The sequence below is a fragment of the Dermacentor albipictus genome, unplaced genomic scaffold (genome assembly GCF_038994185.2).
Source record: "Dermacentor albipictus isolate Rhodes 1998 colony unplaced genomic scaffold, USDA_Dalb.pri_finalv2 scaffold_16, whole genome shotgun sequence".
NCBI classification, from domain to species: Eukaryota; Metazoa; Arthropoda; class Arachnida; order Ixodida; family Ixodidae; genus Dermacentor; species Dermacentor albipictus.
In genome coordinates, this window is record NW_027225570.1 from 3375001 (window position 1) to 3402750 (window position 27750).

General features: G+C 44.0%; 1 long non-coding RNA gene across 2 annotated transcripts; it reads left to right on the forward strand.

Annotated features, from left to right (window-relative positions):
- The first annotated feature begins 4006 nt into the window (after positions 1 to 4006).
- On the forward strand, positions 4007 to 27750 carry LOC135906188 (uncharacterized). Of its 2 annotated transcripts, none has more exons than XR_010565667.1 (3): positions 4007 to 4163; positions 4300 to 4387; positions 27416 to 27750. It is a non-coding gene; the product is annotated as an uncharacterized lncRNA (long non-coding RNA). The 2 variants fall into 2 exon arrangements; XR_010565668.2 differs by having other exon boundaries at positions 4011 to 4163; positions 4339 to 4387.

The following is a 27750-nucleotide window of genomic DNA, read 5'->3' on the forward strand; positions in this document are numbered from 1 at the left end:
AGGTCAATTAGTAAGCCTTTTTTATTTCCTCTCTGCACATCACGATTTCTCGGTCACGTGATGTAATCCGCTCCTTCGAACCAAAAATGAAAAAAACGACAGATAATATCTTTTCTTGTGTCATTACATTTTCAGTTGTTACAATCGCTTGTGTACCACCTTTTTCTCGAGTGAGTGTTTCCGCTTCCGCTCTTATGAAGCCGTGCAAACTCGCTCGGTATGTTATATCGCGAATGCACGATATTCACCGAGCATGAAGTTGAGTGTATGGCTTCTCAGCTTCTACAATTACCTTTGGGCGCATTGCTCTTGATGCAAAGGAAAACTAGTTTGAAAGTTTATTTAACATAATGAACATATACATTTGCAAAGTACACACTTTTGGGACACAGCAAATTGTTAAAGGGTCCCTACCGATTGTTATCAGGGAAAAAACACTTCTATGGCAGCTGGTCTTTTTATACTGCAAAATCACACAAAACCTTAATAACTGAATAAGTAAAACAAGAAAATACAGTATAAGGAACATTTCACAAATGAGATACATTTTTCTAACAATTTTCTTTGTTACGTCATCGAAAACATCGGCACAGGAAAAGAAAAAAAAAAGAAAAGTGAGGGCATGTGCAAGCATGCGCAGTGTTACGCATTGTTAATAAGTGAGGGTTTTAATCGTTTAAGAAATGTATGCAATGTTCTTAGAGTGGTTAGGTCACTATCAAGCTTATTCCAAACTGAGGTACCTGTAAACTGTAGTGTAGAGCGACCGTAATTAGTATTTACCTTAGGCAATAAAAAACGACTGCGAGGTGTGTTTCCAACATTGCGAAGTGAGGGATGGAGCGAGACTTTTGTCAAGGCCAGTTTTTCATGAACTATTTGATGCATGACGGAGGCGATGTTGTATGTTGTCAAATCATAAATATTGACAATGTTAAGGGTTTTAAATAAATCTTCACTCTTAATATGCATACTGTTGGGTGCTATAATGCGAAGAGCTCTTTTTTGAAGTGTAAACACTGGTGACAGATGAGTTTTGTATGTGCAACCCCAGCTCGCTAAGCAGTAATTAATGTGAAAGTGAACAAATGCGTAGTAAAGATTGATAAGTATGTGGGCAGGGAAATGGTTTCGACATTTCGACAGCACACGCAAGCCATATGAAGCCTTCTGAACTACGGAACGCACATGAAGGCGGAATTTTAAATGGTTATCGATAATAACGCCAAGGAATTTTGTCTCACTAGATTGTTTTATCGGATGGTTTTTGTAAACGACATCTCAATGAATAGCCGTTTTCCTTTTTTCAGAGTGAAATAAAATAAAAACTGTCTTAGTTGGGTTAAGGTGAAGGGCATTCATTGTACACCAACGGTGCAAAATTTGTAATTCAGAGTTAAGTTTATTAATTAGGTTGCATTCTTCATAATCTGCTATAATAAGGTTAGTATCGTCTGCATAGAGTACAGGGGTAGCACACACAAGCTGCGAAGGCAGGTCCTTTATATAGAGTAAAAAAAATTTACGTCCAAGTACGGATCCCTGGGGAACGCCAAGGTTAATAACGGTGCTGTTGGACTGAAAATCACCTAGTTGAACAATTTGTTGGCGATTTTCCAAGTAACTGCGAATTAACGTCAAAGGTATTCCATTTATTCCGTAACGAAGCAATTTATCGCTGAATATAAAATGATTGAGGGAATCGAAAGCTTTCGCAAAATGTATGAACAATCCCGCGACCAGATAACCACTGTCTGTTGATTTTCTAATTAAGTCTGTAAATGCTGAGACTGCAGTTTGTGGGGAAAGGCCGTTTCTAAAACCAAATTGGTGCCGAGAAAAAATGTTGTGCTTGTGCAGGTAGTAATTAAGGTGCCTCGCGAATATTGTTTCGGGTATTTTGCTGAAGAACGGTAGCACTGAAATTGGACGTTAGTTTTCTATTCTATGCTTGTCCTTTGACTTGTACAGTGGCAGCACCTTGGCGATTTTCATCCGTTCTGGAAGCACACCCGTGACGAATATAGTATTGACGATATGCGCGAGAACTGGTGACACGATGTCAGTTACAAGTTTAACGACATGCGCCGAAACATTGTCCATTGCAGAGGTTGTGTTTTGCAAATTAGAAATAACTGAAGCCACCTCAAGCTCATCTGTAAGGTAAAGGTAAAAAAGAAGTATTTGTACGTGGAATGTACGTTGCATCAAAACCCTTACCAGTTGAGTTAATGTTGGATGAAAACTAGGCACTGAAAGCATTACAGATACCTTCCGGTGTAGTGTACACAACATCATTGTATATTATTTTTTCTGGGGGATGTCGTTTTATGTCAAGCCCTAGAAAACTGGTTGAGAAGGGACCAGCTTTTTTTTCGAATCCGTCCCATTCTGTTTAATGCGATTGCTAAAATAGGCTTTCTTTGCTGCATAAACTGTTCTATTAAGAGTTTGCGAATAGGCAGAGTACGTTTCCTTCAAGGAAGTGTTATAAGGTTGCCTTTTTAATTTCCTATACATGTTATATTTCGTTTTATTAGAACGCAAGAGCGCGCCTGTTACCCAGGGATCTCGCGGGATTGCATGTCTATTGCGCACACAGTAAGTGGTGGAGGCGGTGGCGATCGCCTCAGTAAACATGTCTAGAAACATGTCGTAAGTATTGTTAGAATTTTTCGAAGAGTATACACGTGACCAATCAATTGCGCGTATAATATTTGCAAATACGTCAGCGTTAAATAATGTCCGCGTGAAACACTTCTTGCTTGAGTTCAGCCAGTTTGACATTACAAAAAGCACAGGGTAGGGATCAGTAATACTAACATCTAAAATTTCCGCATATTTGCAAACAGGAGTGTTAGACAAGACGCGGTCTATAAGTGTACTACTGTGTTCGATTACACGCGTTGGTTTGTCTACAAGCAATGAGTAACCATAACTAGTAAAACAAGACACATATTCATAACAAGAAGAAGAATCAATGTCACTTACATCAATATTAACATCACCCATTATTACCACACGAGCAGTTGAACTCAAGAACGCATTAAATATACAGTCATGTTCATCGCAAAAGCCGTGATAGGATGCAGACGGCGACCTATATATAACGCCCACAGTAAGGTTCTGTGACGGCTGCAAATGACTTTTATCCACTTCAATCCATACTGATTCTCAATGAGGTGTTTTAAATTCAGTATCGTGTAACATGATGTCGTGTAACATTCAGTAAGATGATATTACATAGGTACGTTGACCGAGTGCGCCTTCGAGCATTTATTGTTTATTTGAAATAGTTACAAAGCCTACATGAAGTACATCTGCTAGATTTTACCTAAAAGCAACCACATTTAAATATAAAAGAAGCTCCTGAAAGGCATTTACGCTTGTTCGCTGAAAAATCGAGCACTTTTATATCCAATAAGTTACTTATGAAGCGAATTCTCTCTCTTACGGGTAAAAATTAAAGTTAATCTTCAGAGGAGGTAAAATGTTGATGAGGAGTTAGTACAGCGCTGATTTCAACTCCTAAGCAAAGTCCAGTCAGTCAACAACTTTCACAGGGCCCGAAATAACTGTAGCAAAGAGGAGCATTAAAGCTCACTTTCCATTTACTTGGAGTATTCGGATATGAAACTCAGAAAAGGAAACGCGTGCCGCTGTCGCTGACAAGTAGCGGCACTCATTCCGCCGACTGCAGCAAGAGGCGACGCGGGAGGGTTGAAGCCAAGAAGACGCATGTGGCAGCTTTCAGTGCAGCGCAAAAAGATTAAAAAAAAGAAATCTTATTTCCCGGAAGGAAAACTCACAGACGGGCTTCTTTTATACAAGCGCTGCTGTCGAGTCTCAGTGTTGACACCGAGGATTTACGACGTAGTTGGTCTTCGCTTAATTAGGGTGGCTCGCCGTCCGGCTTCGTCCGAACTGAACGTGCGGGCGCGTCGGTTCTCGCCCCCGAGGAGTAATTAATTTCCTCGGAAGGGCCTGCATTACGCACACTCGGGGCGCGTCTTCAGCGCCCGTATTTTACGACGCAGGAGCGATGCGCCATAGGGTGCCTCTTCCCGAGGCCGCTTAAAAACGACCCGCTCCTTCCACTTTGATGCCACTGGCCCTCACTGCAGAACCAACACTGGGCGCACAGATTGTCTGCGGACGCAACAGTACGTTGGCATTTTCTTGTGTCTGCTTGCTGCCTGATCTCGCTGCGTGGACGCGGCTTTTGTCGTGATTTTTCTGCCTGTTGCGTAAGACAAGTTTGCAGCATCGGTACATTGCTGTGATTCTCGTATTCTGCAGTACGCCACAGGATTTTGACCACCTTTATCCTCATCGCAGGCAACGGCCGCAAAAGAGGCAGCTATTAGTGGGCGCGTATAGGATATTGGTAAGAAAACTTTTTTTTTTACCTTCTAGCATACATGAATGAATTGGTCCGCGTCTCTGGGCACGTTGAACCACTTGTCAAAACTTTGTGAAAATATCTTATTGGCGCAGTTCACAAATTTAAATATACCGCAAAGCTAGAAAGAGGAGAAAATACGAGGTATCACTGACAACTCATTTATTCAGACTTTGCCGTCTTGCTATATAGCAGGATCTCAACGACGTACAAAAGCACTAAAGCTGTGAAAGTTGCCTTACGCAAACACACAGACACACGAAATATGCATACAAATCTAGGCTCGTGTTCAAAAACACTCTTACGTTAAATTTGTTCTTAAAATCAAATTGTAGCAAGTCCTGATGCTGAACATAACCTCAGCGCAGGCAGTGAGTCAATGGCAAAAAGCACATGTGAACGACCACTATGTGAATTTGACCCCTAGCCATGTCATATGTTGTACCCTGCAATCCTCTTTTTCTTACCGAGATACAAAGAAATAGTCGAGTCGCAAGTATATTGAGTCACGCTCTGCTAATGAAATTATGTTTCTGCAACATTTTTCCCGCAGTTTTGTTATTGCTCGCCATTTTTGTCATCGACAGATTAGGCTCCTCATTCGCGAAATGTTCTGTCACCTGAAATTTTTTCAAAGGGGATGTTTCCGCCAGTCTTGATGCTGGGCGTATCATTAGCGAAGGTGGTCAGCCAATGGCTAAACATCACTTACGAACTTGATGAATTTGTCCCCGCTCTCTACGTGGTCATTTACTGACCAAGCACTCTGGCATCTGTAATTATTTTGACATGTTCTTGAAATAGTATTAACTCCCTCAGCTTACTTATCACACCTCATTAGGCGAGGACACGACTTCAGCAACAACAATTTCACACACTGAACTGTAATGCATTTGCACTGTCTTCTAGTGGGCGCACTCTTGTCAACCACTGGAGCAGAGAAAATTGCTCTTCTAGGACGTTGCCCTCTCCAATGTGGTAAAGAGATGCCATACCAGCTTTTTACATGGAATGTGCGACCCTGATTTCGCATTGTCACACAACCTTCGATATTTTAAAAAACCAGGAAACAAGCAAGTTTTAGTACATTTCTTCTGCAGTGCTTTGATACGATTTGCGAGAATTCCCTAAAGTAGGGAAGGCGTAGAGACCAAATACACAAAAGTAAATGATTGGAGGCACAATGGTGCCTCAAGAGTTTCTGCAAGTGCATACTACTCTGAATAACTTCAAACAAATGACGAAAAGATATCAACCGCCCGAGTTCACTGTATCCATGGAACCTGCACGCCTGCAGTATGTTCCTTTGCTTTGGAGAGCCAACTCATTAAATATGCTCGGCAGCGTGCACAGGCAACAACAAAACTTAGGTAACTGTGATATGCTTGCTCTGTGGCGATGCTTCTAATTTTTAGAAAAATAATCCGTGGTTGAACTGGCCAAGAGGATTTTCAAGAGAGCATAATTTATTAATCATAAATGCGAAACTCATGCGTTCATCAGTGCACTATCTGCAATGGGGCTATGAGTCATGCTTCAATTATTCAACATTACATCGAGGAACGGCAACACCGCAGCAAAAGAATATGCAGGGGCATTTGTAGTATCCGAGAGCACTACTGATTGCATAAGCGAGCCTCAATTTTTGATACAATGCGCACAAATTGTTCCTAGGAACAATATACGCTGCACGATGGTTTTTGTATGCCTGCATTTCCTTCTGATGGAAGGCTTTTTGTCAGAGACTCGGCGCTTGCCATCTTTGTGCGCCGCACCTTTGTATGTAAACACAGCTAAGTATGCATGCTATTAGTGCTATATGAAGGGTCAGTAGCGCTTGTCCTGCCTTCTCGACACTTGCTCTCGCCTTTATAGCTGTGTGCTATGTGTATCGGTTAAATTCCATTTGCCTCCTTGTGCTGCGACAGTTCGCCTTTGCGCACCGCGGCACGATGTCGTGCGTTAACTATGTTGCGTGAAACAGGCCTAGCTCGCATTACTTGATTTAATTTTCGTACTTACATTTACACACAGTAAAAATAAACGCCCTCATGCGACATCAAACACACCAACAACTGCGTTATAATGCCACATTGCCTCGTTTTGAATATATGTACGATGTGATCATTTTTAAGCTTTCCGGAATTTTAAAAAGTAGCCTGTTGCAGGCAACATAATTCTGGTCCTTGAGCTGGATAATTCAGAGAGGTGAACATTACTTGCACAAGGAGTCGAAACACATATTAAACTAATTTAACACACTCGCTAATAATCTTTTAAGTAATTACACTAAGGCACATATTGCAATTTACGAATTGTAGCTGATAAGTTTGCGGGGCATATCCACTTGGAGTGAATTTCCAGAATGACACCAGTTAGTAAACATGCGTCATTAAATTCACCGTAAAAATACTTTGTTCCACTTAATTTTTGCCAGGAAGCTCTTTTATGCATTGAAGCACAAAAGTGACTGGAACGCTTATTTATTTCGTCCCACACTTTGGGAAATATCTCTAAACTAGTCTCATCCTGGAGATTCATTTCAAGCGGATACTTCTGCAAAGTCACTGGCTACAACTTGTAAATTGGAATACGTGCTTGAAGTAATAATTTAGAAGACGAGTTTCGGTTAAGCAGCTGAATATGGGTTAAGATTTCTCGGGCTAGTTATGTCCCTCTCTCTGACTAGTCCGGCTCAAGGACAAGAATTACACTATTTGCTAGAGCCAACAAACACTGACACCGAGGACAATCAATGAAGTAAAGCAAAGATAAATTATGGAAATGAAAGTGGATGAAGCAACAAGTGGATGGCGAAACGGCGCCGTGGTAGCTCAATTGGTAGAGCGTCGCACGCGTAATGCGAAGGTTGTGGTATCGTTCCCCCACGTGTGGCAAGTTGTTTCTTCGTCAACTTTCATTTCCAGTTATTTATCGTTACTTTATTAACGCGATAGCGTTAAGGAGCTCGTGTCGCAGAAAAGCCGGTGTCGTCGGCGTCGGTGTCGGCGTCGGGTGTCGGTGTCGGCGTCAGCGTTTCGCGGCGTTCACCGTGAGCGATAAATCACGGCAGGCACTCCATAAATAAAAAGCAACTTCCAAGATGGTCTGGGTGGGAATCGAACCAGGGTCTCCGGAGTGTGAGACGGAGACGCTACCACTCAGCCACGATTTCGATGCTTCCAAAAGGTACAAACGCGCCTCTAGTGAATGCGGTGTTGCCTTCGAAACGAGCCGTGGAAAGTTATACTGTGGTGTATATAGGTAATTATGAACATGTAACTTACAGAAGTCGCAATTACACGAGTAGCGAAGTGCGTTTCGCTGCATTTCTTCTGCGCTTTCCGCACAAGGAGAGCCATCTTGCGGCAAACACAGAAGAGCCCCTCCTCTCCATGTACGGCGCTGCCCCGACAGATGGCGCGCCACGCGCGCATTGGAGCTGTCGCGGTTCGCACTCTCTCCCCTGACAACGCTTCGCCTCGCTCCCTCCGCAGAATCAAGCGTCCTTCCTTTCTTTAGATCACTATCTCTCTATCTCTCTGCCCGTGCCGATCACGGCGTTTGGCTGGCGTGCATCATTTCCCCCTCCGGGATACCGAGTTCTTTGGTTCGCTCCGCTTGCTCAGGCGCACGTTTCATTGCTGCGCCGAACGCCGCGTTGCTCGACCATATGGCTCGACGCTCACCGCGTCTGATGCGGGGCGCCTCGTAAGTGATGGCTGCCCTGTAGCCCATTGTCTTACACCCATTGGCGGGTCGACGGGAACGCTATCGCGTTCCACTCTTGAAGGCGAAGCTTAAGCGTCCTCTAATTTTTTTATTTATTCAGCCCAAGTAATTTCCCCTATGTTGTACTTGACATCAGTGTGTGTTGAGTTCTTCATCATCATCATCATTATCATCATCAGCCTGGTTACGCCCACTGCAGGGCAAAGGCCTCTCCCATACTTCTCCAACAACCCCGGTCATGTACTAATTGTGGCCATGTCATGCCTGCAAACTTCTTAATCTCATCTGCCCACCTAACTTTCTGCCGCCCCCTGCTACGCTTCCCTTCCCTTGGGATCTAGTCCGTAACCCTTAATGACCTTCGGTTATCTTCCCTCCTCATTAAATGTCCTGCCCATGCCCATTTCTTTTTCTTGCTTTCAACTAAGATGTCCTTAACTCGCGTTTGTTCCCTCACCCAATCTGCTCTTTTCTTATCCCTTAACGTTACACCTATCATTCTTCTTTCCATAGCTCGTTGCGTCGTCCTCAATTTGAGTAGAACCCTTTTCGTAAGCCTCCATGTTTCTGCCCCGTAGGTGAGTACTGGTAAGACACAGCTATTATATACTTTTCTCTTGAGGGATAATGGCAACCTGCTGTTCATGATCTGAGAATGCCTGCCAAATGCACCCCAGCCCATTCTTATTCTTCTGATTATTTCACTCTCATGATCCGGACCCGTGGTCACTACCTGCCCTAAGTAGATGTATTCCCTTACGACTTCCAGTGCCTCGCTGCCTATTGTAAATTGCTGTTCTCTTCTGAGACTGTTAAACATTACTTTAGTTTTCTGCAGATTAATTTTTACACCCACTCTTCTGCTTTGCCTCTCCAGGTCAGTGAGCACGCATTGCAATTGGTCCCCTGAGTTACTGAGCAACGCAATATCGTCAGCGAATCGCAAGTTACTAAGGTATTCTCCATTAACTTTTATCCCCAATTCTTCCCGATCCAGGTCTGTGAATACCTCCTGTAAACACGCTGTAAATAGCATTGGAGATATCGTGTCTCCCTGCCTGACGCCTTTCTTTATTGGGATTTTGTTGCTTGCTTTATGGAGGACTACCGTGGCTGTGGAGCCGCTATAGATATCTTTCAGTATTTTTACACACGGCTCGTCTACACCCTGATTCCGTAATGCCTCCATGACTGCTGAGGTTTCGACAGAATCAAACGCTTCCTCGTAACCAATGAAAGCTATATATAAGGGTTGGTTGTATTCCGCACATTTCTCTATCACCTGATTGATAGTGTGAATAGGATCTATTGTTGAGTAGCCTTTACGGAATCCTGCCTGGTCCTTTGCTTGACTGAAGTCTAAGGTGCTCCTGATTCAATTTGCGATTAGCTTAGTAAATAGTTTGTACGCAACGGAAAGTAAGCTGATCGGTCTATAATTTTTCAAGTCTTTGGCGTCCCCTTTCTTATGGATTAGGATTATGTTAGCGTTCTTCCAAGATTCCGGTACGCTCGAAGTCATGAGGCATTGCGTATACAGGGTGGCCAGTTTCTCTAGAACAACCTGTCCACCATCCTTCAACAAATCTGCTGTTACCTGATCCTCCCCAGCTGCCTTTCCCCTTTGCATATCTCCCAAGGCTTTCCTTACTTGTTCCGGCGTTACCTTTGGGATTTCGAATTCGTCTAGACTATGTTCTCTTCCATTATCGTCGTAGGTGCCACTGGTACTGTATAAATCTCTATAGAACTCCTCAGCCACTTGAACTATCTCATCCATATTAGTAATTATATTGCCGGCTTTGTCTCTTAACGCATACATCTGATTCTTGTCAATGCCTAGTTTCTTCTTCACTGTTTTTAGGCTTCCTCCGTTCCTGAGAGCATGTTCAATTCTATCCATATTATACTTCCTTATGTCAGCTGTCTTACGCTTGTTGATTAACATCGAATGTTCTGCCAGTTCTATTCTAGCTGTAGGGTTAGATGCTTTCATGCATCTAACCTTTCATGCATACCTGTTCTGTAGCTTAATCTGGAATTCCTCTATTTTCCCTCTTACCGCTAACTCATTAATCGGCTTCTTATGTACCAGTTTCTTTTGTTCCCTCCTCAGGCCTAGGCTAATTCGAGTTCTTACCATCCTGTGGTCACTGCAGCGCACCTTGCCGAGCACGTCCACATCTTGTATGATGCCAGGGTTAGCGCAGAGTATGAAGTCTATTTGATTTCTAGTCTCGCCGTTCGGGCTCCTCCACGTCCACTTTCGGCTATCCCGCTTGCGCAAGAAGGTGTTCATTATCCTCATATTATTCTGTTCCACAAACTCTACTAATAACTCTCCCCTGCTATTCCTAGTGCCTATGCCATATTCCCCCACTGCCTTGTCTCCAGCCTGCTTCTTGCCTACCTTAGCATTAAAGTCGACTATTAGTATAGTGTATTTACTTTTCACTCTACCCATCGCCGATTCCACTTCTTCATAGAAGCTTTCGACTTCCTGGTCATCATGACTGGATGTAGGGGCGTAGACCTGTACAATCCTCATTTTGTACCTCTTATTAAGTTTCACAACAGGACCTGCCACCCTCTCGTCAATGCTATAGAATTCCTGTATGTTACCAGCTATATTCTTATTAATCAGGAATCCGACTCCTAGTTCTCTTCTCTCCGCTAAGCCCCGGTAGCACAGGACGTGCCAGCTTTTTAGCACTGTATATGCTTCTTTTGGCCTCCTAGCTTCACTGAGCCCTATTATACCCCATTTACTGCCCTCTAATTCCTCCAATAGCACTGCTAGACTCGCCTCACTAGATAACGTTCCAGCGTTAAACGTTGCCAAGTTCATATTCCAATGGCGGCCTGTCCGGAGCCAGTGATTCTTAGCACCCTCTGCTGCGTCGCACGTCTGACCACCGCCGTGGTCAGTTGCTGCGCAGCTGCTGGGGTCTGAGGGCCGGGGTTTGATTGTTGTGTTCATATAGGAGGTTGTGGCCAAGTACTGCACCAGGGTGGCCAATCCTGCTCTGGTGAGGGAATGCGTTACCGGTTCTGTTCACCGGGATCAGGCCACACTCCAGGCCTGTTTGTGCGATTTTATCAACCCGCGAATTTTTTTTTATTTCGGTGGAAAATTGCCGGCACCGGGATTCGAACCACGGACCTCTTGCACGCGAGGCGGGTGTTCTACCTCTACGCCACCGTTGCACCGTTGGGTTCTTATGATGTGACTAATAAAAATCGAGCCCCTCAGTTAACGCCCCTTCTCGCTTGCTATTTAACGAGGGTCTCGAATCCTGCAACCTTGGTACCTTATGGTAGCATGTGTGGGTTTATTGACAGGTCGCCCTCACCCCCCAAAAAGCATATCACGTTCTCGGGACACTAGCGGCAGAAAGGATGTTCCACATCCGCTGCCAAATTTGTGAGTGGTGGCGCTTGCTAACACTCCCAGTGTTCCAGGCGATAAGTGCATAAGTACCCAAGAAAGTGGATGGGGAAACGGCGCCGCTGTAGCTCAATTGGTACAGCATTGACCGCGTAATGGGAAGGTTGTGGGATCGTTCCCCCACCTGCGGCAAGTTGTTTGTTCATCCACTTTCATTTCCATTAATTTACCGTTTCATTATTTCATTTATTAGGCACAACTGCTTTCGCGTATGTTGTCCATGGTGTCTGTGTTTGTTGGCTTCTTATGATATGGCTAATAAAAATCAGGCCCCTCGGTTTACGCCCTTTCTCCTCGTTTATTACTATTTGCTACAGGCGATCTTTAAAAATTCGGAAAAACTTGAAAATGGTTTCCTGTATACTTCAGAGGTAACGCTGTATTGCAAACTTAGCTGGCAAACTTTGGTTTCTAATGGGATAACTTAGCTAGGCTCACTTTATATCGGTATTTTCGTACAAATACCAGCACTTGTAGAAAAGGGTAATTCTATGAAGAATAGCTGGAGATTGCAGCGGCGTTAGTTGAATCACCGGCATCGAAAAAGTGCTCAGTGTAAGCGGTAGCCTTTGTACATCACCTCTTTTCACCATAGTCATCATGCAGTCTATCTAGTAACAGTATTACATCGACGTTTCACTCGTGCGGACCAGTAATGACGATGTTTAATTTCCGCCATTTATATTTGCGAAAAGGTAATGATGTGATCAAATGGTTAAGAAAAGAGGCATGTGTGCCGTGTCGCTTTATTTGGAGAGAACAACAACATTGGGTGTAGCTCTCATTGCATTTCAGATTGGTTTGTCAGTTGTCATCCTCAGTGTCAGGAGGTTTTGTGCCAGCCCCGTAGAATATCATCCAGTTAATTTGCACTTAAATCATTCGCCATAGAGGTAGGTGGCCTTGTATTTTATATTTCAACTGAAAAACAAAGCTGTGATAGCTTTTTTTAAAGATGCGCTCAAGAAAACTGCCATCCGCAGAGCAGCACCTGATTGGCACAGCATCGACATTAAATTCTATGCGAAAAGTTATCACATTTCGACTGCCTCCTTTGAAGTTCCTGCCATTTCTTTTTGGTCATTCACGATACAGTCACGCATCTACCCCGACCTTCTCCGCCTGTACGTGATTGTGAAATCTTTATGTGACAAAGTGTAACTGATATTGCAAGCTTCTTTCAAATAACAGTTAACAAAGGCCATTAATTATCCAGCAACAGAGAAATTACTGTTAAGTTTTCATGCAATCCGTTGAAGCTTTCGTACCAGAGCATGATTTTCGTCACTTGCCTTCTTTGACAAATAATAAGTGTTCTTGCTGCAGCAATCCCTTGTTCTGCCTACAGAATCGCACGACCAACTTTTCTGAAACCTGTTTTCTCTGAGACATACTACAACTTTCTGAACATTCAGCATGATTTTTGCATTTATTTAAATGCGAAAATTATGCCAAAACTAACTGACCCTGGCAACGTTTAACACCCGAACTGTCTCGAGTGAAGCTAGCCTAGCGCGATTCCTTCAGGAACTATCAGGCATTGTTTGAGATATCATTGGCCCTAATGAGGTTACAAGAACTGGTGATGATTATATGGTGCTGACAGATGGTCACGTCCACTCCTATTGAGGATTTCCAGATAAGAAGCAATACGGAGTGGGATTCCTAATCCATAGGGATATAGCCGGCAACATTGACAAACTCAACAGCATTAATGAGAGAAAAGCAGTAGTTGTAATAAAACCCTGTAAGAGGTATAGATTAAAGTAGTGCAGCTATACGCTCCAAACTCCAATCATGATGATGATGAAATACGTCAGTTTTATGAAGATGTCGAATTAGCGATAAGAAAAGTATAAACTCAGTATACTTAAGTAATGGACAACTTCAATGCAAAAGTGGGGCAAAAGCAGGCTTGTGAACAAGCAAGCGTCAACGACGGCGTAGATTCTAGGACCATTCGAGGAGAGATGTTGGTAGAAATTGCGGAAAGGAATAAGGTGTGAATAAGGAAAACGTTCATCAGAAATATAATATTAGCGACCGCGTTGTCTCCTTTATTGCGTGTAGCCTTGGCACAAAACTCTTTTGTTATGTGTTAATATTATAATTTTACCTTATTATTATTGTGCCGGATAACCAACTAGGCCGTCATTTCACTAAAGTATAGTTTTTCAGGAGGCGTAGAAATAAAAAGTGCACCTGGAAAATCTCTAATGGTGAAACAAGAAACGAAATTGATTTCATACCTTCTGCCGATCCTAGCATAGCGCTGGATTTAGAAGTGTTAGGTAGTCTAAACTGCACTGATCATAGGTTAGTGAGGGTTAGGATTTAGCTCAATGTTAAGAGAGAACGAGTAAAATTGGTCAAGAAGAAAGCGGCCAACCTAGAGGCGGAAAGAGTAAAAACAGACCAATTCAGGCTGGTATTCGCAAAGAAATGCGCAGCCTAAGAACAGAGCGAGGAAGATGACACAGAGTTAATGAATGAAACCGTAGCTAGGCTGGCTTCAGAAGCAGCAACTTAAGTGTGAGGCAAGTCACAAGGACAAGTAGTAGGTAAGCTCTTCCAAGTAACTAAGGATCTTATAAATAAACTGCACAGAATGAAAGTGTCCAACCGAAGATATCAGGTAGAATATGCGGAGCTGTTAAAACTGATCAACAAGGGACAAATCAGGGATATTCGAAATTATAATGTCAGAAATACTCAGGAAGCAGTAAAAAATGGACGTAGCATGAAGTCAGTGAGAAGGAAATATGGATTAAGAGAAACGAAGATGGAAGCACTGAAAGACAAGCAGGGTAATATCATCAGCAATCTTAATAATAATATATGGGGTTTTACGTGCCAAAACCACTTTCTGATTATGAGGCACGCCATAGTGGGGGACTCCTGAAATTTTGACCACCTGGAGTTCTTTAACGTGCACCTAAATCTAAGTACACGGGTGTTTTCGCATTTCGCCCCCATCGAAATGCGGCCGCCGTGGCCAGGATTCGATCCCGCGACCTCGTGCTCAGCAGCCTAACACCATAGCAACTGAGCAAGCACGGCGGCTATCAGCAATCTTGAATACTTTGTCACGTGGTAGTTGCGGTAAAGCACACAGTAGTAATACAGTGAAAGGCGAAACTAACTTTCATTGACGCGAAACAGGCTACAAAAACAGGCTTACACCTAAAGCACAACGATAGCGGCGAACACAGTCGGCGATAGTAGAAAATCTGATCAGCAGATCAAGAGCGTGGGCTGTTATACATCAGTCGTCGAATGTTCCACAGAGTCCGCTGGGACACGCGTGTCTTCCACAAAGTTCTACACTATTCGTGCCGCACATACACGCAATCATATTACACAAGGTTCGGACACAGACAGCGGATGGAACCATGGATAAGATTCCAGAAACTTCCGATACACGCAGGCGCGTCCTGCGCTGTGCGGTAACATTTGTTAGACGGGGACAAGCGGTCAGCCGGAAAAGGCAAACAAGTACACGTCTCAGTATAGTAAAAGCAGTGGAAGAATTCTGTACTGACCTGTACGGTACCGAGAGCAGCCACGAAGCCTCCATTCGAAGTAGTAATAAACAGGTTACAGAGGCTCCTTTCATAACTAGCGATGAAGTTAGAAGGGCTTTGCAAAATATAAAACGCGGAAAAATGGCAGAAGAAGACGGAACGACAGTCGATTTAATCAAAGATAGTGGAGACATAATGCTTGAAGAACTGGGGGCCCTTTCTACGAATTGTCTGTCAACTTCAAGGGTCCCAGAGAACTGGAAGAATGCAAACATTATGCCAATCCACAAAAGCAGAGACTTCAGTAATAAAAAAAATCATAGGCACATTAGCTTATTTCAGGTATAATATATCTTTACCAAGATAATCTCTAATAGAATAAGGGCAACAATGGACTCTGTCCACATAAGGGAACAACCTGGTTTCAGGAAACGTTACTCTACAAAGAATCGCATCAACGTCATCAATCATGTAATCGAGACATACACAGAGTACAATCAGCCTCTTTATATGGCGTTCATAGATTACGAAAAGGTATTTCATTCAGCAGTGATACCAGGAGTCATACAGGCTTTACGTAATCAAGGAGTACAGGACGCTTAAAGGAACACTAAAGTGAGAACTGGTTTCTTCTGCATCAGTAAATTGCCGTTCTACAACACCAGAAACACCACTCTTACAACGATAAGACGTTCGGTAAGCCAGAAAAAGCGCAAGAACGAAATACGGGTGGCGACGCCTACCTAAGTTTCCACACCTGGGGGCTGTGACGTCTTGGATTTTGATGGCATCTTCTAGGGCCTACTAAGTTTATATAGTGGTACAGATTGAGTACATTGCGTTCTAAAGGAACCAAATATTAAACATGGCAAGTTTCGGGAACCTTTATCCAACCAACGAGGTCCAAATGCCTAAACATACTTTGGAATCACTGACGTCACGCTGACGTACCGGCGCTGGGGTTCCAGCGCGAAATTCAAATATTGATACTTGGACCTTCATTTTCTCATCTAATAATCAAACAGTTTTTTTAAATGACTTCCTGCAGGGTTCTCATACAGTGCTTCATTAGTCTAAATTGCTTTATTGTTTCGCTTTAGTGTCCCTTTGAGTAAATATTTTATAACATATCTACACAGATTCCACAGCAACCTTAATTCTATACAAGAAAAGTAGGAAGATCCCTATAAAAAAAGAGGTGAGAGAAAGAAACCCAATTGCTCCAATGCTAGCCACTGCGTGCTTGGAAGAAGTATTCAAGCTACTAAACTGGGAAGGCTTAGGAGTAAGGATCAACGGCGAATATCTCAGCAACTTTAGATTATCATATGACATTGTCCTGTTGAGCAACACTGAGGACGAGTTACAACAAATGATTCAGGAAGCTAACAGAGAGAGTGTAACATTGGGAATAAAGAATTATATGGAGAAGACAACGATAATGATCAATAGCCGTGCAAGGGAGCAAGAGTTCAGGATCGCCAGTCAGCTGTTAGATTCTGTGAAGGAGGTCGCTTACCTAGGTCATTTTCTCACAGGTCAATTACTCACTCTACTAGGTCAATTACTCACTTTGCCCTACCATTCCCGTCCACATCCTGCACTATGCTGGGATCGTCAAAAAGCATGAAATCAATTTCATTTCTTGTTTCACCATTAGGGCTTTTCCAGGTCCACTTTTTGTTCCAACGCTTCCTGAAGAAGGTGTCAATCATTCGCGACTTATTCCTTTCCGCGAATTCTACCAACATCTCTCCTCAAGTGTGCCTATAATTCATACCGCAGTTGCCGATTGCTTAAAGATAATGATCAATAGCCGGGCGCGGGATCAAAAGTCCAGGAACGCCAGTCATCCTCTAGAGTCTGTGCAGGAGTACGTTTACCTAGGTGAGGTACTCACAGGGGACCCTGATCATGAGAACAAAATTTACTGAAGAATATAAATGGGTTCGAGCACATACGGCAGACATTGTCATATCGGGACTGGAAGCCAACCGTTATCATTGAAGAGAAAGGTGTGCAATCAATGCAATGGGGCAGAAACATAACATATGGGGCAGAAACATGAAGATTGACAAAGAAGCTCGAAAACAAGTTAAGGACCGCGCAAAGAGCGATGGAACGAAGAATGTTAGGCATAACGTTAAGAGACAGGAAGCCCGCGGTGTGGATCAGAGAGCAAAGGGTAATAGCCGATATTCTAATTAACATTAAGAGAAAAAAAATGGAGCTGGACACGTCATGGAATGCGTGGGTTAGATAGCCGGTGGACTACTAGGTTTACAGAATGGGTGCCATGGGAAGGCAAGTGCTGTCGGTGACGGCAGAAGACCAGGTGTGGTGTTGAAATTAAGAAATTAGCAGGTGCTAGGTGAAATCAGTTAGTGCAGGACAGGGGTAATTAGAGTTCGCATGGAGGGACCTCGGTCTTGCAGTGAACATAAGATAGGCGGATGATGATGAAGTTCAATATTGCGCATATTTCTAGAGCTAATTCATTCCCTACTTGCTCACCCATTATACACTAGTCAAGAAGAAAATGTCTAAGAAACCAATGTCAAGGGAATACAGGCAGCTTTGCCTGGGTTCATTTTTATCGTATTTTTTATGAGCATTGCAAAGTCGCGTTTTTGTCAATAAAACATGACTTGGCAATATTGTAGATTATATTAGGACAAATTGAACTTGCAAATACTAACCAATTTCCGTAAGAGACCACAGACTGGGTTGATTTTCAAATAGAAGGAAAAGCCGGGGAGAATAGCGTTCCTTCTCCAGCAGGAAACCATAGACCATAAGACGTGAAATTATTCTATTTGGTCGACTAGTGTGACTGCTCGGGCGTGTTGGTAAGACCTGACAACCATGTTAGGCGCACAACCAGACGAGGGCGGTAGGAGAAGACCGGTGACATAATTGGAAATTGCTAACTTGCAAATTCTTGCAAGGTAGCGTTCGTGTCTGCCATTTTCTGTCACCGTCCTCGTGTGGTTGCGCTCATAAAGTTTTTGTTCTGTTATTCCATTTTAATTTTTTTCCGATATTGTGATGTCAAAATGACGTAACTGCGACAGCAAGCGTTGTTTTAACAGAACAATATAACCCTTGCCTTGTTTATAGGAGGCCACTATTATTTGCTTCGAACGCAAATACTGTTGTCTCCTGGGCAAGTTTTTCTTATCTAATTGTCTGACAAGAAGCGATAAGTGCGTAGTAATGCAGAGCGGTTCGATAGGTTTTCCCTGGCAACCGGATGAGGAGTCACCGTCTGGAATTGGTCTGCTGGCCCTTGCTTAATTGCCAGTGGCCCGTTGAAAATCATGGTGGCGTGAAAAGAAACAATAAAAATGTTGTCAACACGGACTCTCAGCGACGAGGTAGCTGAGCAATGCTCGTGTACGTTCGGAAAGGGCTTGGCGACGTCATTATTTCATGTAAAAATTCTGAATATGCGCAGAGAAATCCATTCTTCCTGGCAGTTCCCAGTAACCAGTGCTAGATTGACCGGTGGGCAGCCATCTCTTATTGTCGACTTGGGCAGCCAACTCCACACTCTCCGCCTAATTAAAAAAAAATGAACAAGCCGTTTTGTTTAGCCTTTTTATGCTTTTTTTTGCATGCGCGTCACATTCACGTGGTGAGTGTTCGTGGTTTTGCGACATCGCTTTACAGACAGGCGAAGTGGGTGCATTCCGATAATGTTTCGCCAGTGGCGGAGGCTAATTGGCAAAAAGGCATAGTATCTGAAATAACTATTTTTATTTTGCTCAGCCATATCATGGCATATAATCGGTGTGATAACGTTGTACGAAAAATTCGCAGTTATTCTCTACGTAATTAAAACTTCACATGGCGTAAAAAATGTGGCAACGCTCTATGGCGTTCGGGTGGCATTTTCTGCACCACACAGGCTTAGTCGCATTTGCTCGATTCTTGACAGAAGAGCATAAGCCACGTCATTGGGTAATAGAACATGCGTGCAGAAACACATTAGTCGTTTTGTCGATGTTGTGACTCAAGAGCGCTATGCGAAATTCTCCTAAGCTGTGGTCATATGTGTACATTGGCCACAGTGTTTGGCTACAGCGATTGGCCACAGCGGGAGGCGACGTTTCAACGTACGCCTCAGAGAGCAAAGAGAAAGTTATTAAACGGTGCGTCATCCTCTCATCTTGCCTCACATTTTAAATTGTGCCCGTGTAAACCCATCTTCGAAAACTTGGTCATTTTGTTCCGTCCCCTTAACCAAATCACAAGAGAAATCTCGAAAGCCTATCATATTGTAACGGTGGGACAACCGGACAATGTTATCGACCGTGAAGACGACGAAGTGACAACTGTTTCTCGCGATTCTCAGCTGCTGTTTATGTACGCCTTATATACTCGGGACAATATCCCCAAGAACGCCGCACTGTGTGTAAGCCAACCATTCTAATTACGGCATGCCAAAGTATTCAATTTCAGTATTCGTTGTTAACACTTGCCGTAGATGTATGCTTGTTCTGTACTTCATTTTGACATGAGCGATGCGTCCATCTTCTATATATGTGTTTTTCCATGTGTGCAATAAACATAAGTTGTGAGTGAGCGCGTGTGGTGTGTGTTTCTTTTTCTGAGGCCTGTGTGTTTATAGCGCTCTAAATCTTTCCAATAAATAAAGTTATCGCTTAGTGCATGACGCCCCTGCATGATTGTAACTTATAGAAAAGTTATCGGTGGTTCTATCCATTGTCAGTTGACAGCTAATTGTATAGTACTTTATGAAAGACGCGCAGGCCCCGGTCATTACTCTAGAAACTTCGTCGACACATCTATAAAAGCTGACACGCTTGACTGACGGGTCAGATTTTCAATGATTGCCAACTTTCTTAGCCGCTATCGTCGTGCTTTGAGAGTTCCCTGTTTTTATGGGTGCAGTTCGGGCATTAAAGAATTAGCTTCGCCATTCACTTTTCTTCTGTGTTCTTGATCGTCACTACCACGTAACAACTGATGGATGTGCATTGCGTTCATATACCGGACGCCCCCGACAAGCCGTGATCCAAGCCAGGACCGTGAACATGGCAACAACGTCCTCACAGACCACCGAGCACGCCGCAGGCTGCAACGGCTGCCCCCCGTGTACAGACTTCTACCTGAGACTACCAAAAAGAGTGTGGCCAAGACAACAACCCCAATGGCAGCCCCAACATACCTCATCGTTCTGCAACAGCCTAGGGAGCCACAGACCTTAAGCGGATCATTGTTTGAAGAACCGGAATACTGGCTGGAAACATCCGAAAGTGTAGCTGCTTTCAACAATCGGAACTCCACCGACAAGCTCCGTCATGTCTACTTTGCCTTTAAAGACACCGCCAGGACGTGGCTTGAGAACCGGGAGTCGGCCCTCACGAGATGGGACTTGTCCGTAACGGCTTTCTGCAGACCTGCACAAGCGTCCTGCGAAAGGAAAGAGCAGAAGCTCCGCTAGAAACCCAAATGCAGCTCTTGAATGAAAACGTTGCAATCTACACGAAGAAATTATCCGTTTGTTCCGTCACGCATCCCAGAATATTTACGAAACAGAAAAAAGTTCGTTTCCTCATGCGCGAATAAAGCAAGACCATTTCGTCGGACTAATTCGGGACCCATCACAGACCGTCGCGGAGTCTTATTTAGACCAACTCACTGTACATTTATCGCAACATTCTTTCCAGTATGATCTTATCGCTGTAACTGAAACCTGGCTTAAGAAAGGAGAAATACCGTACATACCGGGTTACACAACGCTATCTTTACCTAGAGATAGCACCGCACGAGGGGGTGGCGTTGCTCTTTTTATAAAAAACGGCATAGATTATCAACAGCTCTCGGATTCCTCTCTGAGCTCTAATACCACAGAAGCACTTTTTATTCGCCTTAAGACAGACGTCGTAATAGGCGTGGTATATCGTCCGCCAAACACGTGCACAAGTCAGTTCATATCTGATATGGAGTCCATTCTGGTTCCTCTGATGTCTTTTAATAATCAGTTAGCAATAGTTGGTGATTTCAATATCGACTTATCAAAGGATGACTGTCCAGATTATATTTTCTTACTGGAATCGTTCAACCTCAAGAATGTTATCAATGTGCCCACTAGAATTACACATCAGTCTGCAACAATTATTGATCACATCTTATGTAACCGTGATATGGATGCCTGCGCTGGTGTTTGTAACCAAAACATTGCTGATCACTGTTCAACTTTTCTGTTTCTGCCACGGTCGGGTATCGATTGTATTTGCCCTACCCATACCAATGTATTTTCACGGGTGGACTACGCGCATATCAGGCGTTTGCTCGAATCTATTCATTTCGAAAATCTGTGTCACAGTGACGTTCACACAGAATTTGCTAACTTCGTATCTGCTGTTTCCGATGCAATTACTAAGTCAACACTGAAGTTTTCTCGGCGCAACTACAAACATGCCATATGTCCTTGGATTACTGAGGAAATACTCACAGTATTGAAAAAGAAGGATTCGTACTATAATAAGCTCAAAAACAACAGAACAAATGCTTATTACTTGAAACAGTTTAAGTATTACAGAAACAAATCCGTGGCGCTGATGAGAAAATCAAAGAAATTGTACTATACTAATTTGGTTAATCGTCAAGGAAATGACACAAAGCAAGTATGGAAGATTGTAGGAGAAGTTACGGGAACAGCTAAAAGAAAACAGATTGTTCCTGTCAACTTGTCAATAGAGACTGCAGACCAGTTTAATCAGTTCTTCACAACATACGGTCAGAACAGTGCGCAACCTACTCCCTTAGCTTCAGTGACATCCGACATACCTCGATGTATTAATAATGAATTCAGTTTCTCGAACATTACTAGCGATGAAGTTGCAAGTGTTGTGGCGAACATGCCCACGAATAAAGCGGCCGGGCCAGACGGCATAATGGCTAAGGTAATCAAGGACAACATTGATTTGTTTTGTGTTCCTTTGTGCAGAATATTCAATCATGCGATACACTCTAGCTTATACCCCGATACTTTAAAAGTTGCAAAAGTTGTTCCGATATTTAAAACTGGTGACCCTAACAACCCGTCTAGTTACAGGCCAATATCTGTACTGAGTGTCGTCAATACCATTTTTGAAAAATTAATTGCTTTGCAACTGAAAACCTTTCTTGATGTTAATCACATTATTTGTCCTCAGCAACACGGATTTGTTGCTAGCAGGTCCACGTCCACGGCTGTAGTTACTCTATCACAGCTTATCCTATCTGCTCTTCATAACCATAATGTTGCTGTAAGCGTATTTATAGACATCAAAAAAGCTTTCGACACAGTTTCACACTCCATTCTTTTAATGAAACTGGAAGCATATGGTGTGCGTAGCGGGGCCCTTGAATTCTTTAAAAGTTATCTTTCTTCACGACAGCAGCAAGTTGTCCTCAAACAGTTCAAGTCTGCATACCAAACTGTTACGTGTGGTGTACCCCAGGGGTCAGTTCTGGGACCGCTTTTATTTTCGCTCTTTATTAATGACCTCCCCAATGCAATACAGTGTTCTCAAATTTTGATGTATGCGGATGACACTGCACATATCTTTACTGGCAACTCACTTGAATCAATAGAAAATCCTATTAACAATGAACTCCAACGTATCTCGACCTGGTTTCGTAATAATCATCTAACTTTAAACACTGAAAAAACTAAATATGTTATTTTTCGTTCAAAACAAAAGTGTATTGAATTAAGTGATTTTTCTATATGTGTTGACAAGAATGTTCTTGATAGTGTGTCTTCTTTTAAATATTTAGGGGTCATGTTCGACTGCCACTTGTCTTGGAAGGAACAGGTGCACAGTGTGTGTAAAAAGGTTGCGTACGGTTGTTTTACCTTGTCTAAGGCACGGCGGCACTTTCCACCTGCTATTCTTAGATCACTGTATTTTTCATTATGTCACAGTCATCTCAGTTATTGCAGTGAATCATGGGGAATCACATACAAAACGTATTTAACACCATTGCTAAGACTACAAAAACGTGCCTTAAAAACCATGGGATTACCTTCTTCGAATAGTTCTAACAATAACATTTTTGACGCAATGCAAATCATGTCATTCACAACCTTACGCGATTACAAAATAGCTCTTATGGTTAATAATATTATAAATACCAACTACCCCTTACCTCTTGGTGCATTCAGTATTCCCGTCCGCAACACTAGACAAGCCAGCAATGGCAATTTTAACCTTCCTATTTGCCATAATGCGTACGGAGAAAGACGAATCGAATTTACAGGAGCGAAAATTTGGAACTCGTTGCCAATTAAAGTAAAGCAAGCTAGGAATTTCAAACTGACATGCAAGAAACATTTTTTGGGAATGGAAGCAAGGCTACAAAGTTAGTTTTTCTTCAATGTGTTTGTGATTGCTGTCCTATATGTTATTTTGTATTGGACCGCTTACTAGCCTCATTGGCTATCGGTCCAAATATCTGTGTATACATTTTGTTTGTGTTACTCAATAAAGACTTCTTGATTTGATTTGATTTGATTTATTCGGATGGTACTGCCATCAAAAAGGCACCGTAGATGCGCAACGAACAATACAACTGTCAAGTGCTTTCGCCGAACAGCGAAATCCAAGCTCTAGGCTCCGCTGAGATCCGAGAGACCATGAGAGCCACCGTACGTAAAAAAAGCTGCGCAGGATTCAACCTCGAATAGCCTCTATTGCTGAAATCGTCCAAGTGGAGATCCAGCAATCGGTGTTCCTGAAGTGCAGCCGGAGTCGGCGAAGCCCCAGCAGGAAGCAATGACCTACGGTGCAGACGCCAGCAGTCCAAGTAAACCTCCGTGTCCACACCAGGGCCCCGTAACGCCGCAATTCCGTCGTCAACCGCCACCAGCACACCCGTCCGTCGCCCAGCGCAACTACCCCACGAACGCTGACGTATGGCACGCTCCAGACTACCGCCTGCTCTGCTGTCACTGCGGAGAAGCCAGTCACGTCTACCGCCGGTGCCCATACCGCGACTTGGGACTAGGAGGATTTGCCATGTATGCGCCGCGCCCACTATAAGAACGGACTTCTTAATCAACGCAGTGCAGCTATTGACCTAAAGCCGAAGCCGAGAACGCTGTCCACAGGGCTAGCCATACCACCGGAGAGGACTTTCAGTCAGCGTGCCTTGAGAGTACTTGAAAACCAAGTCAGCATCCCGCCTCGCTCGAGCATTGTCATTTCCGGCGGCGCCGAAACACCCGCAGACACAATAGGCGTCACCGAGACCTACCAACGTATACTGCTCGGTCCAGAAATTTGCGTCGCAAGAGGCATCGCTCGACAGCAGGCACTAGAAACGGAAGTGATGCTTACAAACTTCAGCCAGGACCTGAAAGGCATCAACGAGGGCCCGACGATTGCATACATCGGGAAAATTGTGGAAACAAGGGGCCCTATGAAATAAAACTATTCCAAAATGTTTTTACTTCAATCTCCTGACGTCAAATTTGCGTAACCGCCGACGCAAGCATTGGGCGGTCATCCGCACGGTTGTCTGAACAGACCAATCAAACGCTCTCCTCGTTCATAGGAGGTCACTTTTGTTTGCTTCAAAAACGAATAACATTGCCTAGGCTGAGCGGCTTGTCTTATCTAATTGGCTGACAAGAGGCGAGGAGCACGCTCAAGTGGAGAGGGATTCGATGGGGCTGAGCCACTGCACTTAATATCGATAACCGGATAAAGGGGGTAGTGCCGGCGTCTGCGATTGGTCCGCTTTCCCTTATTTAACTCGTGGTGGCTGGTTGAAAATCACGGCGCCATGTAACGGAAGCTTAAGAATGACGCTAAAATGCATCCTCAGGTAAAGGTTCTTTGCTGAGGATCTATTTTAGCGTCATTCTTAAGCTTCAGTTGCATGCCACCGTGATTTGCAAAACGACGTCGTAAACGAGCCGAAAGTGCCCGAATACGTTACGCGGCCACGCAAAAAGTTTCGGTATAAGCAAATAAACACATGCTTTCCGGTAGGTGCGAGTAACCTGTGCCTGGGCGATCGGTGGCAGCTATCTTTTATTCTTTTCGGAACGGGGCAGCCCAAGGCTATTCATAAAAAGAACTCAGTTTTTTTCGACATATATATGGTGTTTAACGCGTACACGTCACTTTGACGCGGAGAGTTTTTGTGGTTTTGTGACGTCGCGGGACAGGCAGGTGAAGTGGGTGCAGCCCGAAAGCGTTGGACCAATAGCTGAGGGCTAATGGCGAAAAGGCGTCAAATCAGAAATAACTATTTTGCTTTTCTTCGGTCAAATCATACATAGTCAGTGTGTACACGTCATATCCGATGGGGAGCTATCGCAGTTTTCGTGACGTCCCGTGACAGCCACCCTAAGTGGCGGTGGTGCAAAAAAGCTTTTAACCAATCACGTAGGGCTGATTGCAGAATTGGAATAGAAAACTTGGGAATAGTTTTACGTTATAGCGCCCCAGGGACCCTATAATGCAAATTTATTCCAATCTGATTGATTCCAATCTACCGATTTCAAATTTACTGAACCACCAACAACCACCAACACAAGCAACAAGCAGCAACGCACAGCGCTTTGTGAAAAGCCCAATCAAACAAACACGCTGTTTGTCTATGGGGGGGCACTTTTTTTTTGCTTCCAAACCGAATAGCATCGCCTACATTGAGCAGAAGCCCTTATCAAATTGACTTACAAAAGGCGAATAGCACCCTCAGTGGAGAGGGATTCGATGAGGCCGAGCCGGAACAATAAAGGTGGGTAACTGGCTGAAGAGAGTTTTGTCGGAGATTGTGATTGATCCCCTTGCCCTTACTTGCTGTGAGTGGTCGAAAGTCGCAGCGGCGTGCAACAGAACCTTAAAAATGGCACCAGGATGGACCCTAAACAAAGAAGAGTTTGCAAAGTCAGGTCACATACGTACCAAAACGGCTCGAAAACGTTATGGTGCCTCGGAAAAAATGCTCGTTCGGAATAAATAAATCCATTCCCCGCGGCCGTCTTTGTAGCTAGTGCCACTGCAGTCGGTCGGCAGCCATCTTCTATTCTTTTCGGAAGGGGGCAGCTGCCAGCTATTCAGAAAAAAATTCAGTTTTGGCCGGCACACTGGTGGGTCATTACCGCGTTCACCTTACTATGATGGTATGAGATTTCGCGGTTTTGTGACGTCCCGTGATAGACAGGCGACACGGGCGCAGCACGTAAACGGTTGATCAATGGAAGGGTATTATGCCGAAAAAGGCGTCGAATCAAAAATTATTATTTTTCGTTCGTTTGGTCTAATCATGAATAGTCAATGTGACACTCTGGAACCTATATTGAAGGCAAGATTTAAGTAAGGATAAGCAATTACCAGGAATGCCATTTGATTCTAGTTTGTGCAAAAGAATGCTGTGGTCTAGGGAACCAAATGCTTTGGTGAAGCCAAGCCTAGCGGCAGCGAGACAGCAAGGTACTACACCCGTGCGCCGGCTTTGAAGACAGAGACGGCGGAACGCGCGCGTCACGCGACTTGCCTCGCCGACAACGCGTCTTGCCCCGCGGCGTCGTATCTGCTCCATCGACGCGTGCTCGTGCAGTCGCATTTAAGGCCCCTCTATAAATGATTGAGTCACTTTAGTCGCACTGCGGCGATGCTCCCTTCCACGCATCACCTGGCAGGCTACTGCGGAAGCAGGTGATGCCATTCGCCCGCCCTGTTTCGTCGAGGCGCGCTCGTGACGTGACGTCGCAGCCAATGGAAATTGAGGCATCGTTTCGCAGCTACGGACGCCGGCTTTTTCGCTCATTGGGTCACTCGATGCCTTCACATCTGTATCAGTTATATACGGTTTAAAAAGTAATGGACCTAGTATACTCCATAGTTGAAGCTGAAAAAAAAAAAACGCTGGGACGGTGAAAAGGAACGCCACACAGAACGATGATGCAATCTCACAAACTCACCCTAATGTCAGCTCTTATACGCCAGTATGCTGCCCTGAAGCACGCCTGCTTGGATGGATCTGACCTTAGATACAACGCCGTTTACATTTTATGGCGATACTCTTTCATGACGACACTTAAATTAAGATCAAAATGGTACTTCTGAAACGTACTGTTACTCTTTTTCTATACTAAGGTGAGTCGTCGGGTTTCGGTGCCAAATTTTAACAACTTTTCCTGTTCCTTTTTTTCTCTAGTTTTCCTGTCTCACCAAGCTGCTGGTCGCGTGATTTTGCCCGCTTTCTTGTGTTACCTTAAAATAAACATGCCCATAGATGAACCATCCCAATCTGAAACTTTTGCCGCTGTTTGTGCAGACAGGCGGAGAACCATGGTTTCATCAGTGAAGAGCATCGCACTCCTGCTGTTTTCAGTGCTCATACTTCTGGCGAGCCTGTGCTGCCAGGTGCAATCTCAGATGCTCGCGCCTGGCATGGGGATGATGCCTGGCATGGGCATGATGCCTGGAATGGCTGGAATGGCAGGTATGATGCCCCCCATGATGGGAGACCCAATGGCCAGGATGCAGATGATGAGGCTTATGGGTTGAAGCTCTTCTGCTACGGCATGATCCTTCCTGGAAAAACCTTTCTAAGCCTTGCAAAGGGTGGCGGAGACTGAACGAATAAAAGAACGAAATGCTTATCCTTTC